The sequence below is a fragment of the Amblyomma americanum genome, chromosome 1 (genome assembly GCF_052857255.1).
Source record: "Amblyomma americanum isolate KBUSLIRL-KWMA chromosome 1, ASM5285725v1, whole genome shotgun sequence".
Lineage (NCBI taxonomy): Eukaryota > Metazoa > Arthropoda > Arachnida > Ixodida > Ixodidae > Amblyomma > Amblyomma americanum.
This window is the reverse complement of record NC_135497.1, coordinates 470,141,271-470,155,125: the sequence shown is the minus strand read 5'-3', so window position 1 is coordinate 470,155,125 and position 13,855 is coordinate 470,141,271. Positions and strand designations below refer to the sequence as shown.

Sequence of the window (13,855 nt, the reverse complement as noted above, 5' to 3'; positions counted from 1 at the left end):
CTCCGCCTAGAAGCAACAACTTGCGCAGTAGACCAGTGATAAAAGACAATTGCTGTGGGCGTTGCAGCAATTTGGCAGGAAAGGGCGCAGTAGCTCTCAGATCTTGACATCTAGGTGGAAACCTCAAACCCACCTCTACATTTTGCTTCCACATTTTGCGCACACGTTTTTCGGACACTTTCTGCGTACTCGTTTTCGCCGACATATAATAGTAATGCTTTGTCTTTAATAATTTCGACCTCCTGGGGATCTCAAACATGCGCTGAAATCGAGCACACGGGCGCGTTTTTGCGTTTGGCCTCCATCGAAACTAGGCCGCCGTGGTCGGGTTCGAACCCAGGCATTCCGGCTCAACGGCTTCTATTCGCGCGGCACACATGCTGAACTTGGAATGGAGAGAGATAAGAAGCAGGCGTTAGGTAGGCGATAGCTAGAAGGCAATGCGTTGAGAGCAAAAGATACTAGCTGCCTCGTAGATTCAGACTAGCTAGAGAGGGAAAATCGGGACTTTCTGGGTGTCCTGAAAAAATGAAGATACCGCCACCATCTAGAAGACGTTGAAGTAACGAGCGTTAGCTGTTTGGCTTAGTAAAACTGATGTGAGTGAGATTAAGGTGATGTCCACCAATGGAAATACGAATTTGACATTTTGGATTTATAAGTGACGTCACCAAACAATCACCAATTGCATATATCAGTGACGTCACAAATAAATCACCAATTTGATTTCCTGATGACGTCACGAATCGATCACCAATTGGGCTGCTATATCGATTTATTGTGGCGGCCGCCATATTGAGTTCCTCGAACCTGGCTGGATGGAAAAACCCTGTTTTTGCCAGAATGCGATTGCGGACGATTCTGTGCTAGAAGGCCATCAAACCATGGCTAACGGCGACCTAGGTGGCCCACTCCACGGCCCGGGTCTGGACGACTGTGTCGGAGCTTGCCAACACAACTTGCCACTGCTGGAGAGAAGGATCACGCATAATATCCTCAGGTGGCGGCGCTATGCTACAGCTCCATAATATGTGGTCACAGGTTGCCAGTTCCTGACACCATTTCCATTCCGACCGAACGTCCGGGTAGAATTTGTTTAGCACTTATGGGTTATTGAAATATCTCGTCTGCAACCTTGCCAGACGCATTCCTGCGCCTTCACTAATTGCTTGTCTGGGGATGGGTGAATTATCCGCTCAAGTTCGTAATAGTTAGTAATGTCGTGAGAGGACACCAGCCCATCTCTCGTGGATCTCCCCGGAACGCCCGGTTCACCTGGTCGGCTGACGAAACCTGGAGCATTCATGTGAGCCGCCTCGTTCCCAGGGTTCCCAGAGTGTGCCGGTACCCAGACAATTTCCATCTCCATAGTCCCTCGCCCCGAAGCCCGATTTAGCAATCGTGCCGCCGTGAGAGATATTCTGCCTCTCGCTAGATAACGGATGCCTGTTTTAGAGTCGCTGAAAATCAGGTCAGCTTTAGTATTAGCTATAGCTAGCCCTATGACCGCCTCCTCTGCATTTTGGGAGGAGCTGGTTTTGACTAATCCAGACGTGACCAAGCGCCCCCGCCCGTCCGCCACCGCAACTGCAAATGCGTCCTTATCTTTATACTTGCCGATATCAATGTAGACTGCCCCGTTGTACTTGCCGTACTTAGCATGTAAAGTTCAGGCTCTTGCCTTCCCATTGTCCTCGTGATGTATCGGATGCATATTTTTGGGCAAAGGTTTTATGTACAAGCCCTTGTGCATTTCTCGCTTCACCTGAATTTTCATGTTCCCGGAGAAAGCATCAACTCCAATGCCGATACTCTTCAATATGTCCCTTCATGCTCTCGTTTTTGAAAGTCTGCTGAGTTGCATCACCAAGTGCGCCTCCCGCAGCTCTTCTAGAATGTTGTACACCCCTAATCCCAGTAGCCTTTGGGTAGAAGCATTGTTAGGCAACCCAAGGGCTGCCTTATAAGCCTGCATAATCATAGCCTCCACCTTGCCTTTCTCCGTCGCGTCCTTCTTTATATAAGAGGTTGCGTAAACTTTTATACCAAGCACAAACGCCTGTACCAGATTACACAAGTCCTTTTCCCTGACCCCTCTCTTACGACTGGCGATTCTCCTGATTAGCCTCACGGTAGCCTCGACCGTATTTTTAAGCCTTTCCGAGGCCTCCCTATTCTTGCTGTTAGCATGCAGATACAGATCCAGTATCCTGATCGTTTGGACCTCAGCTACCGGTGCACCCCCCTTTCACTTCTAGGGGGGGGGGGGGGGCGTGGCGGCACATAGTGCCTCGCATGTATCCCTCTTGGTTTATTCCTAAGCACAAAAAGCTCGGACTTGGGCAGAGAGCACGAGAGTCCTGCCTTCCCTGCTTGCTTATCCACAATATCCACTGCCTGTTGTAGAGATTCCTCCAATAGTGCGTCGCTGCCCCTTGTTACCCATAGAGTAATTTCATCCGCATAAAATGTATGTTTAAGTCCCGATATCACTGCCAGCCTCGGCGGCATTCTGGTCAAGGTGAGAGTAAACAGGAACGACGATAAACCGATACTTGTGGTGTCCCCCTGCCCCCCCCCCCCACCTCAACGGGAAGGGATCCGATTTAACTTTTCTGACTACAGTCTCCGCAGTCCAACCCTCCAGAAATGATCTGATGTACCGGTAGGTTCTACCCCCGATCTTATGTTCGATAGGTTCCTTAATATAGCCGCATGGGTAACATTGCCAAAGGCCTGCTTTCACGGCCTTTTTATAAGCACGGGCGAGGGGGAAGAGGTTGCACCGAATGCTAACAGCAACGCAGCCTGAAACACGAGCGTTGCAACAAGCGTAGCATAGAACGCACAGTAGCGTTCCACAGAACGCGTGTACAGACCGCAATGTGCGGAAGGAGAAATGACAAAGAAAAGTATCACGGTGAACGTCCTCTGCCAAGCGGCCTCTCCTCGCCCACGGACGATTCCTATGTGAGGGCATTGCCGGAAACATGTGCAGCAAATGCGCGTGAGAAATCCTTCGAAACCACATTGACCACACATGCACCAAGTCAGCAAAACAACACCACATGACACGCCTCACACATGAACACATTGACGATCCCGACAGCCTCCTAAACACCTTCAAACCACATAGGCCTCTCCGGGTACCCCCACACCTCTACCCACCTACAAAGGACCAGCCAGTCCCACACTCGACACAGACATCACGAATACAGACGCGAGATCAGCCCTCCAGACTCTCCGAAGCAACTCTGCACCTGGTGCAAAACAAATCACAAAATCCATGCTCCGTAATCTGGACGACCAATCAATCACCCAAATTACGCAATAATTCAACCAGTGCTGGAGGAATGGCAACGAGCTCCCGCAGCCCTGGCACCACACGACAGTAATATTCATACCCAAAACCAACAAACCCCTTAAACTCCAAAAACTTCGCCCGATTTCGCTAACTTCATGCTTAAGGAACCTCCACGAGCATGTTGTGCTGCGAGGCTCACGAGGTACATGGAGGACAACAATCTATACCCGCATAGCATGCTGGGATTCTGCCCCCATATATCCGCACAGGACGCCATGCTACAATTCGTAACGATATTTTCGACTCGCTTCTTGCGGGTCACACAAAGCTAGTCTTAGCTTTGTATCTCTCTAAGGCGTTGATCGCATTGAACATAAGGCTGTGATGACTGTCCTATCTCTATTGAATGCGGGTGCGGCCACGTACACTCACATTCGAGTATTCCTAACTGGCCGCACAGCTCAGATACACACCGGCCCTTTCTCTTCCCCCTCCTACATGCCTCAAAGTATCGGCACCCATCAAGGGTCCATCCTTTCCTCCTTCCTGTTTAATCTCACCCTGATGCCCCTCACCCGAAAACTGGCAACTATTCCCCAACTGGAGCACACTATGCCTTCGACATCACGCAGTGACGGCGGCATAGAAAAAAAAGACCTTACAAGAAGCAGCCACCCTCACCCAGAATTACGCACGGAGCATCGAACTGTCTTGCTCTCCAGAGAGGTCCGAACTGCTCCTCATCCGGCCTAGAACTGTCACTCGCCCTGCTTCCCCAATGCCATTGTGCTGAATGCGGACTCGGTACTGGAGGTTGACACACTCCGCGTATTGGGCCTCCACATCCAGCACGATGGCGAAAACACCACCACCCTCAAAAACTCATGCAGGTTGCGGGCGCGATATCTCAACTCATCCGCAGAGTTTCTGTCCATCATAGAGACACGAAGGTCTGAGCACGACCTCTGTCGCCTCAGTCATGCCTTCATGCTCAGCGGTGTGCTCTACATCACCCCATACTTACAGCTATCCAAACACCGCAGAAACGCTTTGGAGGAATTCAAGGTAGCACTTCATCTTCCTGTCAACACACCCACAGAGAGATTACTAGGCCTGGGCATACAAGACACAATCGGGGAGCTCGTGGAGGCCCACCGGTAGGCCAAACACATCTGGCTCACACAAGCCTTCACAGGCCGGTATATTCTGCAGTCCCTCCTAATCAGAATGCCGGCCAACCACCCAACCCTCATCACCATTCCTCGACCACTTCGCCGGGAGCTGCTCAGCAAGCCGCTCCAGAGGAATATGTACCCCTGCCACCACTAGCAGCGCCGCAGAGCCCGTGCGAAGGCTCACCTCCGAGCGTAGACCTCCAAGCCTGACGGCATAAGGGTGGACGCTGCCTTCACGGGTGATGAAGCGACTCGAAGATACAAGACGCAAGAGTGGTCAGGACGAATGAAGAACGAACACAGACAAGGCGTTGTATCTTCGAGAGAGAGAGAGATCTTTATTGTACTCTACGGTTTTGGGGCACCTTCAGTGATGTTCTCTGTTTGGTTGTATCAGCAGGAGTCCTCTGTCGAGCTCGTCCACTTTTAATCAATGGTGGGCTGCCCTCAGTCTAGGGCTTCGCTGGCCACTGCCGTCCGTTGAGCTCGCTGTACCAGACTTTGTTGGTTTTTACAGCGGTCGCCGAGTGCGGAGCAATGGGAGGCCTGTATCTTCGAGTCATGCACCAACTCGCCTAACAGTCGCATCTTCTGATGAAGCGGCAGCAGTCGTTGTGGACTCCTCTATATCCGCCCTCCTCACACTACCTCTTCCCCCAAACACCTTCCCCGAAGGCTGCAGAGGAAGCCGCCACTGCAATTGTCATCACCCCCACGGACACCTGTTGCATTTTAACTGACCCCAACAGACAGACAGAAAAACCTGATTCAGCAAGTGAGTTTTAGACCCAGCTGGGTCCCTGGGCCACTGCGCGGTCCCGCACTGCATCAAGCAGGTCATGCCGAGACATGACGTCGGCAGCCCGAGTCACCGCAGCAAGCTGCGATGTGGGGTCTGCAGACATAAGCAGGACCTCCCAGTCCTCCCAGCTCGAGATGGCGTGCTGTCCCCGCGGGGGAGGGTCAGCAGGGCAGCCGAAAAGGATATGTGAGAGTGGGGCGTGGGGGTCACCACATAGGGAGCATGCAGGGGATCTGCCGCAATAGTGGGATAAAACCTGAGGGGATGACAGAGAGCGGGATTAGAGGCGTCTGAAGAGGATCTGTTGGGAGTGCGTACCCCAAAGATGCTTTGCTAAAATCTTCCGAGTCCATGTCCCTCCTTTCGGCATACTGGGCTCGCCCTATGCACCCCCACCCCGCCAAGTGGAGCTGATATGGGTGCCTGCGCAATCCGGGAATACCAGAAACGCGGCCGCCTCCCAGCGTGCGGCAGCCGCCATCGCCTGCCGCACGCTGGGAGGGCGGGCGTTGCCGGTTCTCCGCGTTGGCGGAGCAGCTGCTGAACGCCAGCACAAAGAGTGACGCAACGGAGCCGCAGCAGCCTGGCGACGCTAGCTCTTCCCCCTCACGGGCTCTTTAACGTTCTCGAGTTAAAATGTACTAGTTACCGGACTACTTCTTCTCACTAGCACTGCCGTCACCATAGCTGCTGAAAGAACCCAGCTCGTTTTTCTAACGTCGTCGTCCAGTAAAATCCCGCCCGTCGCATACAACCGCACTACGTAATCGCGCGCAAAAAATTTCGCCTCGCTGCAACCGCCACACCTCTATCACCCGTTTCGAGACATTGAACGTGGGGCCCGGCGCGCAGTTGGTTGTTTTTTTTCGGCTTAAAAATGACAGCCATATTGAATGTAGCCTCGAAGGAATGCCGGACGCTTACCAGACCTGTAGCGCAAATGACGACGCACTACATTAAAAACTGGTAAAACGTGGCCGGCAGTCGTCAAGTGCGTCAAACGGAGCCAAAAAGAAACTATGCGTGCTACGCGTGAGAGGCATCAGGTCCTCCATCAGCTATCGACACTCCCCTGGAAGCACTGCCCTTCCGAGTGGCTTTGCTGCCGCGTTTGGAAAAGCGGCCGTTCCATCCAATATTGACACCCCCTTGAGAGCCGAGTGCGCAGTTGAAAGTGAAAAGAAAATCATTACGAAAACGCGTGTCGAATGGCCGAATGCAACTGCGTACAGCCGTAGAGCAAACAAAATTGCAACCACGCTGTAGCTTCCCCTGCATCTCGTTTGTCTCGGCTTTTTTTATGGTGCCATGGTTTGGTGTCGATTGTAAGTCGACCCACCGCTTCGGATTTTCAAATAAAAGAAACAGGTCGCCTTAAAATAGTGTAACCAGACAGGCAAGAGATGAGGTCCATGATGCTATCAGTTTTCAACTTGTTGAAACTGAAGCAGTAAGTAAAAACATCCTCCATAGCTTTGACCAGGTCTGCTAGGGACTCAGACGGGTACAGGAGGCCACCCCTATTAATGTAACGTGCGAGGCACGACTCTGCCGGAAGCAAGCTCGAGTCCTCCGTGTGAAGCAACAGCCTGCTACATTCGCTGCACTTCGTCTTTTTCAACATGTTCCGGGCCACATAGCCACTGATGTAATAAGTGATCCGGGGGTCACTTCTGCATCCAACGATTTCAGCGTGCTCAGGAAGTGCTTCACATGCCACAATCATTTCATGAACTTCGTTGAGACGTCCCACATCTAAGAGCTCATCCAGCTTATTCTGTAGTTTCATGGGATTAGTGTGAGCGCCCGGACTTAGAAGGCTGCTCAGGACTGCTGAAGGAATGTTGCCACTGGAGGGTGACTGCGCTAAGTTGTAAAAACTGAGGCAATTCAGAGATATCAAAAATTGTGTCGGTGTAGGGTGATCGTTAGAGCCAGACATTTGCCTCAGTATCCCGAAGAGGTTTTCAAGCGCGTCTTGGCTCAAACGAGAAGTCATCAAGTACTTAAACCCCAGGGTTTGCGTGACATAGAGCAGGATGGAAAGTGTGCTGGTAAGAGTAACACGGAGTCCTTCGGCTGTTGATTCGCTCAAGAACCCACCCTGCTTAGGCAAAGTTTTTTCCCAGGTCGCTAAGAACTCCAGAAAGCGTTTGATGCTTGCTACTTCTTTACTACCTGGTCTTAAACCGCGCTTTGAGTATCTCGATGTCATGGCATCGATGAGGTCTCTCATCATAGAGACAAATGCAGAAATAGCCTTGGTACAGCCAGTGCCATAGCAGTGTTCACTTGGCTGTTGTAGACATAGAGGCCCCTTAAAACTTCATCACTGAAGAAAGCGAACGCCAAGTTGACCCGCATTTTTTCGAAGCCATTAGGCTGACAAACAGCCATGGTGACGTGTGGCATTGCCCTGAGTGTCACTGAACTTGAAGTGTCGCATTTGCAGGCCTCCTTTACATATTCGTTGCCAACTCGACCATCTGGTGTTAACAGCCCTTTGGAGGTTACAGCGTTACGCACACATTTCACCAGGTGGGGGAAATTTGACAAAAAATACAAATACCGGCTTGGATCCACTGGGTGCTTTACATTTCACACTGTCTTTTCGAGCTTCCCACTTACGCCGAAAATTTTCCACATGCTGCGGTTCCACACAGCCCCGTCGCATGTCACAAAATCCACGAAGAGCCCCGATTTCTCGGCACAAATCACAGCGTCAACAAAGATTTTGGCCAGAACATCTGCCTTTACATTGCTTCGTGCACCAAAGCACCAAACGCACCGAGAATTTGTTTCCATGTGCCTGTGAATGGCTGAAAGAAAATTACATGGCCATGGTCACATTGAGCACCTTCTTGCCCTGGTGAGGTGTACTTGCCGAGGTCAACGAACCCTTGGACTTGCCCTTTGCGGTCTACAGTCAAGTTTTCTGACAGTTTTATTTCATCCACGAGTATGCCGCCGTGTCGGTGATACGGATCAATAGTGCGTGCTTTCTCTGCAACAGCCGTGAGCACTTCATTAAAGCCAAAACCACTTCTATATTTACGGACGTAAGTACGCAGGCACGAAGGGCTTGGCGCAACCATGATCTTGAGCTTACGAATGTGCTCGTTAAGACGCGGGCTTTTCATATACAATGCATTCAAGGATCCACTCTTGCTGAAATACCATTCCATTGGTTTTTCTCCTTTTAGATGCTTCAAAGCATTCACGTACCTGCACTTGCTGCTTTTTTGGCAGGCTTTGCAACTTCTCTTCAAAACTAGAGCTGCTTATAGCTTCGTTGTCCTGCTTCATCTTTTCCATGGTCTCACTCAACTTTGCAATGCTGCGCTTTTGCCGTCGCAGCTGCGCAATTTTTCGCGTTAGCTTCTGTGTAAGGTTACCTCTTGCCTTTCTCGCTCTTGTACGCTTATAATATTCCTGATTTATCAACAGCTTACGAAGGTATTTGCACTGCAAGCATCGGCTTCTATTTTGCACTGTCCCAAAACACGTGAGGCTGTGCAGTTTCCCTCCGTGGAGTCTGTGCTTTGCTTTTTTTTGCCCACTTTGCATTCCTGTTTCCATTTCAAACCCCTCGCAAGGAATCATGGCATCCATTTCGAACAGGAGGTCCTTAACATCGCTAATGCTGTCGACATCCACTGTTTTTACAAGAACACCCTGTACATATGCCGTGCAATGAAAGGTTGAGGCATTACTTGAACACAAAAGTAACTTTTCAAAGCACAGAGTTCCACCACTTGAAGCACACACTGAGAACGCCACAACGTCCGTATCGTTTGGGATTACGTGTTTCGCCCAGTACTTACTTGGAAGGTCATCTTGCGTCATACCCTCCAAGATATTGTAGCCGCCGCTACAGTTCGAACTTGACGGAACGTCGGTTTCAGCACTCAGCGGTTCGTCGTGAATGGAGTAAACCTTTCTTCGCTTTGAAGTTGCACCTCCATTGGACGACACCGTCTTTCGTTTTGGAGGCAGCTTTTTTGTGAGGTAAGCAGGCACATTTGGAAATATCGTGGGAATCGCATCGTCTGTCAGTGTAGGGTGATCACGAGGGATTTCCACAGACTCGCCGTTGACATGCTTGAAGCTACGGACGATGAATCTCTCGTCGAAATGAGCCTCGCACACAACGCAGTTCTTCTCCAATGGCTTGTCAGCACGAGGAATTGCGCGCTCCCAGGCCCTGCGTCGTTCATCGTCGACGGTAACAGCGAAGAGAGACGCCTTCTTCCCTTGTTTGCGGGCCGAAACATACCCCGCTTTGCATCCAGGTGCGAAACAGTGTCTTTGTTGTTTGGACATCACTTTGGCATGGCCACATCAGTGCGTAGCAATCAAAAACAATTTAAAACCAGTACACCGCAGGCGCTGCGGGAACACGTGCCTGTACCTGCCTGTAGGCGACGAAACGTGCGGCGACGGCGACTGGCGGGTGCTCTCGACGGGTCTCGGTAGCGACGTGCGCGCCGCCCCGCGGCGGCATGAAATACCAGCGCGCCTCCGAACACGGCGCGACCGCAACGATGCTGACACCTCTTCTTCTAGGCACCATAGGTAAGCCATGAAGAAAGTGCTGCGTCGTCTTGTCTACTGTAAAGGGAACGAAGACTCCTGCGCCGTTTTACTAAGCCTGGATGAATCCCATGACCGGTGAGTCCCGCTCTGCGTTTCTTTGCTAATGATCTGTATTCACACGCGCTATTTGTATGCGGCTATATAGGGATGTGAGTGGAGGCAGTCCGCCTGCGGTTGCCGCAGCTATAATGCGGCGCCAAAAAAGCAGGGCCTATATCCTGCATGACAAGTGTTGTTCTCATTGTCTTTATGTGCATTTAGTACTCGCGTGCCGTGGTAAATAAAAATGGCACCAGATATCACAACAGAGTTACGCTTTCGCTTGCTAGCGCTTCGACACTCGGTGAAAAAGCATGGATTTGCACTGCGTAGAAGACGATGAGTGAGAAGTGCCGCGCCGCGGAGCGCTCGCACTAGGCCAGCTGCGATCAGACACCGCACTATTTTGCTCAGGGTTAGTACACATCGGATTAGTGCTTGTGCCTTAATATGCGTCATACTAAATTATTCTGAGACAGTGATCGCATGTGAAAGGCTAGTTCATATTCATCGCCTTGTCATTTGTAAACTTGTCTGCTTCCCCAGTGGAACAGGATTTGAGGCAGTGTTATGTCAAAGTTAGATCAATCTTGCGTCTCCTGAGCTGTAAACGTTGATGCTTCCTCTCCTTCTGAGCACTGCGAGCTGTCGGAGATGCAACTGCACACTTATTTAGGAATTCTACCTTTTTGCTATATCCCTCGCATTTGCGGCCCGCATTCAAGTCGTTCGCCATTTTCGATGTTTTTTTGTTACTTATTTTCACTTTGTTATTTATTCTTGGTTGCGTGCCATCAGCTGTGGTGCCGGCGATTCTCCGAGCTCGGAACTCTTCCCAGGCACGGGATCCTAACCACAGATCTCCCTTCGCCGCACTCACGAGTGTTCTTTGGTATTTTTTTGTTTATCTTGCCCTTACTTGCATTGCCAGTCGACAAATTTGTGCAGCTTTGAATTGTATGCAGATTTGTAAAATGCGCTAGCAATTTGTCTATGATGCTAAGCTATGCTGTGAGATATCAAGCTTCTTGCTAGTGAAGGCATGCTTTTTCCATTCTCTCTTCTCATTTAACCAAGGCAGACTGGTTGCAACTTTCAATTTAATACCTAGACATTGGTGCAAGGCACCGTGATAGGAATGAATGAAAACCTGCACATCCTATATTCAAATTGGTGCGTGGTATTTCAGCCAGCTCATCTTTCAGTGTGGTTATAACAGTCATTGTGACTCTTCTCAAAGAATGTATATGGGCGCATTACATAAAATCTGTTCTTTTCTTTTGTCATGGGCTAGCTCATTTTTTTTTATTTACTTATCTGACGTCTAAGTTTAGTTTTTAAAGCAGTTGACGATTTCCTCTCTTGTCATTCATGACATGGCTACAGCCACTGACAGCTGTTGCCCTGGATGTATTTATTTGCAGTTGCCAGCGGCCAGCATCTATTGGGCCATGCGTGCTTCCTGCCTTCGGCTGTGTCATCCCTCCTGATCCGTTCATGGTAGTTATTCTTTTTCAGTGATGCATATCTTAGGTGTCTATTTAGAAAAATATTTTCAATATAGGCTTGCAGCTAGGTTTAGAAATGCATGAAACTCTACATGCACTTCACAGCAGTACCTCAGCTTATAATTACCAGAACTGTAGACATGTACAACATATAGTCGCTGATGTAGCTCTTGATGCGATGCAGCTGCTGTTAACATAAACGTGCTTTGACATTGCACACCTGTTGCCTGGTATGCATATGTGTCCTCGAAAAGGACCTATATGTTCATTTATCCCTTTAAAAACATTGTGCTCTACAATGATGGTTTACCAGTATTTCTGATACAGAGACCAAATTGTCAGTCAGTAATGTAACATCGCACGATGACACCAATCCTTGTATGGCATAGCATCCTTGCAATGCACTGGGCAAGCTGCTGTCAGCACAGATTTATTGCTGGTTTATTGCCATAGCATATGGTTATACTGCACAGTTTGTACCTCTACCTTCTTAAAGCTACATACTTGAAAAATTTAAAATTAGTTGAAGGAAAATTCAAGGAAATGTACCAGTAACTGTCTCACATTTTGGTGGACACTTGAACCGTGATATAAGGGAGGGATTTAGAAGGGAAGTAATGGAGCTGCCCTAGTGGAGGGCTGATGCCCATGTTAGATGCCCCTCTTTAGTTAAACATACCTAACAATTAACACATTTGGTGCAAAACAAACATGGGACTTGCGCGCTCACAAGCACCCTCATGTCAGTAAAACAAAGTGCCAATGTTGCCGTACGTTAGAGCTTTGCTCTTAAAAGCGCAGCTGACTGCTGCTCAAAGTTGAGAGCAAAAATTTGTCTACTTTTCCTCATGTGCAGTCCGCGGTGCTGGTGCCATTTGCAATGGTGACTAATTGAGTCGCATGATGCGCAGTTCTTTCCTGGAGTTAGTGATCTTTTCTGTCGTGCGAATGTGCTGTTAAAATTAGTGCAGAACAAAGGTTCTCCAGTTCATATTAGGTAACTGTATCCTGTGCCACATGCTACCACCCTTTTTCCTCAAATTTCCTAATCTCATTTAGCCATCTGATTGCCACCCATTCATGCATTCACCTACTCTTGGAATCCTCCCAGTGTTTTAGTGTGGTATTGCTTATATCTTCTCTGCATTACACATGCATTGCACTTCCTCTTTTTTTGATTTAGTCAAGATATCTCTGTTCCTGTTTCTTGCATAAGCATAAGAGGCGACATAAGTGCACCATCTGGACTTGTGATGCAATGTGTAGGGCTCTTCGTTTTTGAGTAAATCCTGGTTTCTCCTTACTGTTGCACCAATAAAGATTCTTAAAGATCAGGTTCAATGCAATTTCTGTGCAAATGTGCCTGTAAAAAAGTGTGGTTTGAAGGTGCACAATCCGAAGAACTGCTGGAGTGTAGTGGATGTCACATATTTCTTCTGACAGAGTTTTTAAACAATTCTAGTTATTTTATTTCTCTTTTAATGTTTATTGTTTGTCGGTTGCTTATAATTTTTGGATAAATTGAAAACTACATGTACTGACTGGTATTTCATTCCAATAATTATACCCATTATTATGAAGCTGTGTTGGAAGGTAGGTGTGCATTTAGTATGCGTGCTTTGAATTTCAGTGATTGTTTCTGCAATGCAAAATGGAGGACAGGTCTCTGCTGTGCGAGGTTTTTGCAATGGGGTGAAAGTAGCTGGAGCAGCATTTGCTACTGCGTCACCCAGCCAAAAGTTCTCCCATAGACCACTGAGCTTCTGAATACCTATGGCTTAAAGCTCGAAGTTCTGGTTGCCTTTTACGAGGTTTTCTGCATTAACGAGTGCAAGCCCAAGGGCTCAGAGCTATCAAGCATTTGAAACCATAGAGCTATACACAGTAGTGCTGGGACCGTGCAGCAAGTCAGTGTGAATTTGGTCGCGATAAACGTGGTTTACTGTAGAAAGCTAGTGTGAAAAAATAGTTGCGCTCACAGAAACCGCTGTTTTTTTCTTAGTCAGTCATTGAAACAAAGCAATGCATGTTATATTTGATATCTCACTGAATCCTCAATTTTTTTCCAGCTTAAGACCAAGAGTTGCATGGAAGTTGTGCAAGGCACCAAGTTGCGTGTGATTTTTGCCAGGGACCTGGAGCAGGCTGGGAAATTAGTGGATGGCCAGTGGTATTCACTCAATAAGGCAAACGTTTTCTGTAAGTACAGTTTTTGGCATGGCATTGCTTAGGGATGCATGCACTAATATGACTACTCTATGCCCGCCCATGCTTCAAGAATTATGAAGTACAGGAAAAAAATTGATTGCCGAAAAAAAAATTCCGCTTCTGTTATGTTTTGTGAGGAAAGTATTTGCCATTTAAAGGGCTGTGAAAACTTTAAAAATTAATATGTGCTTGTTGTGGCTTTTTTTCAAATTTCTCCTTCCAC

At 48.6% G+C, this 13,855-nt stretch overlaps 1 long non-coding RNA gene and 1 pseudogene across 1 annotated transcript; one reads left to right on the top strand and one right to left on the bottom strand.

Annotated features, from left to right (window-relative positions):
- Window positions 1-866: 866 nt before the first annotated feature.
- LOC144126238 (uncharacterized) lies at window positions 867-9,117 on the bottom strand (annotated as a pseudogene).
- A 1,571-nt stretch (window positions 9,118-10,688) lies between these two features.
- LOC144104634 (uncharacterized) lies at window positions 10,689-13,602 on the top strand. Its single transcript, XR_013308601.1, has 3 exons — window positions 10,689-10,808; window positions 11,341-11,416; window positions 13,494-13,602. It is a non-coding gene; the product is annotated as an uncharacterized LOC144104634 (long non-coding RNA).
- The last annotated feature ends 253 nt before the right edge of the window (window positions 13,603-13,855 follow it).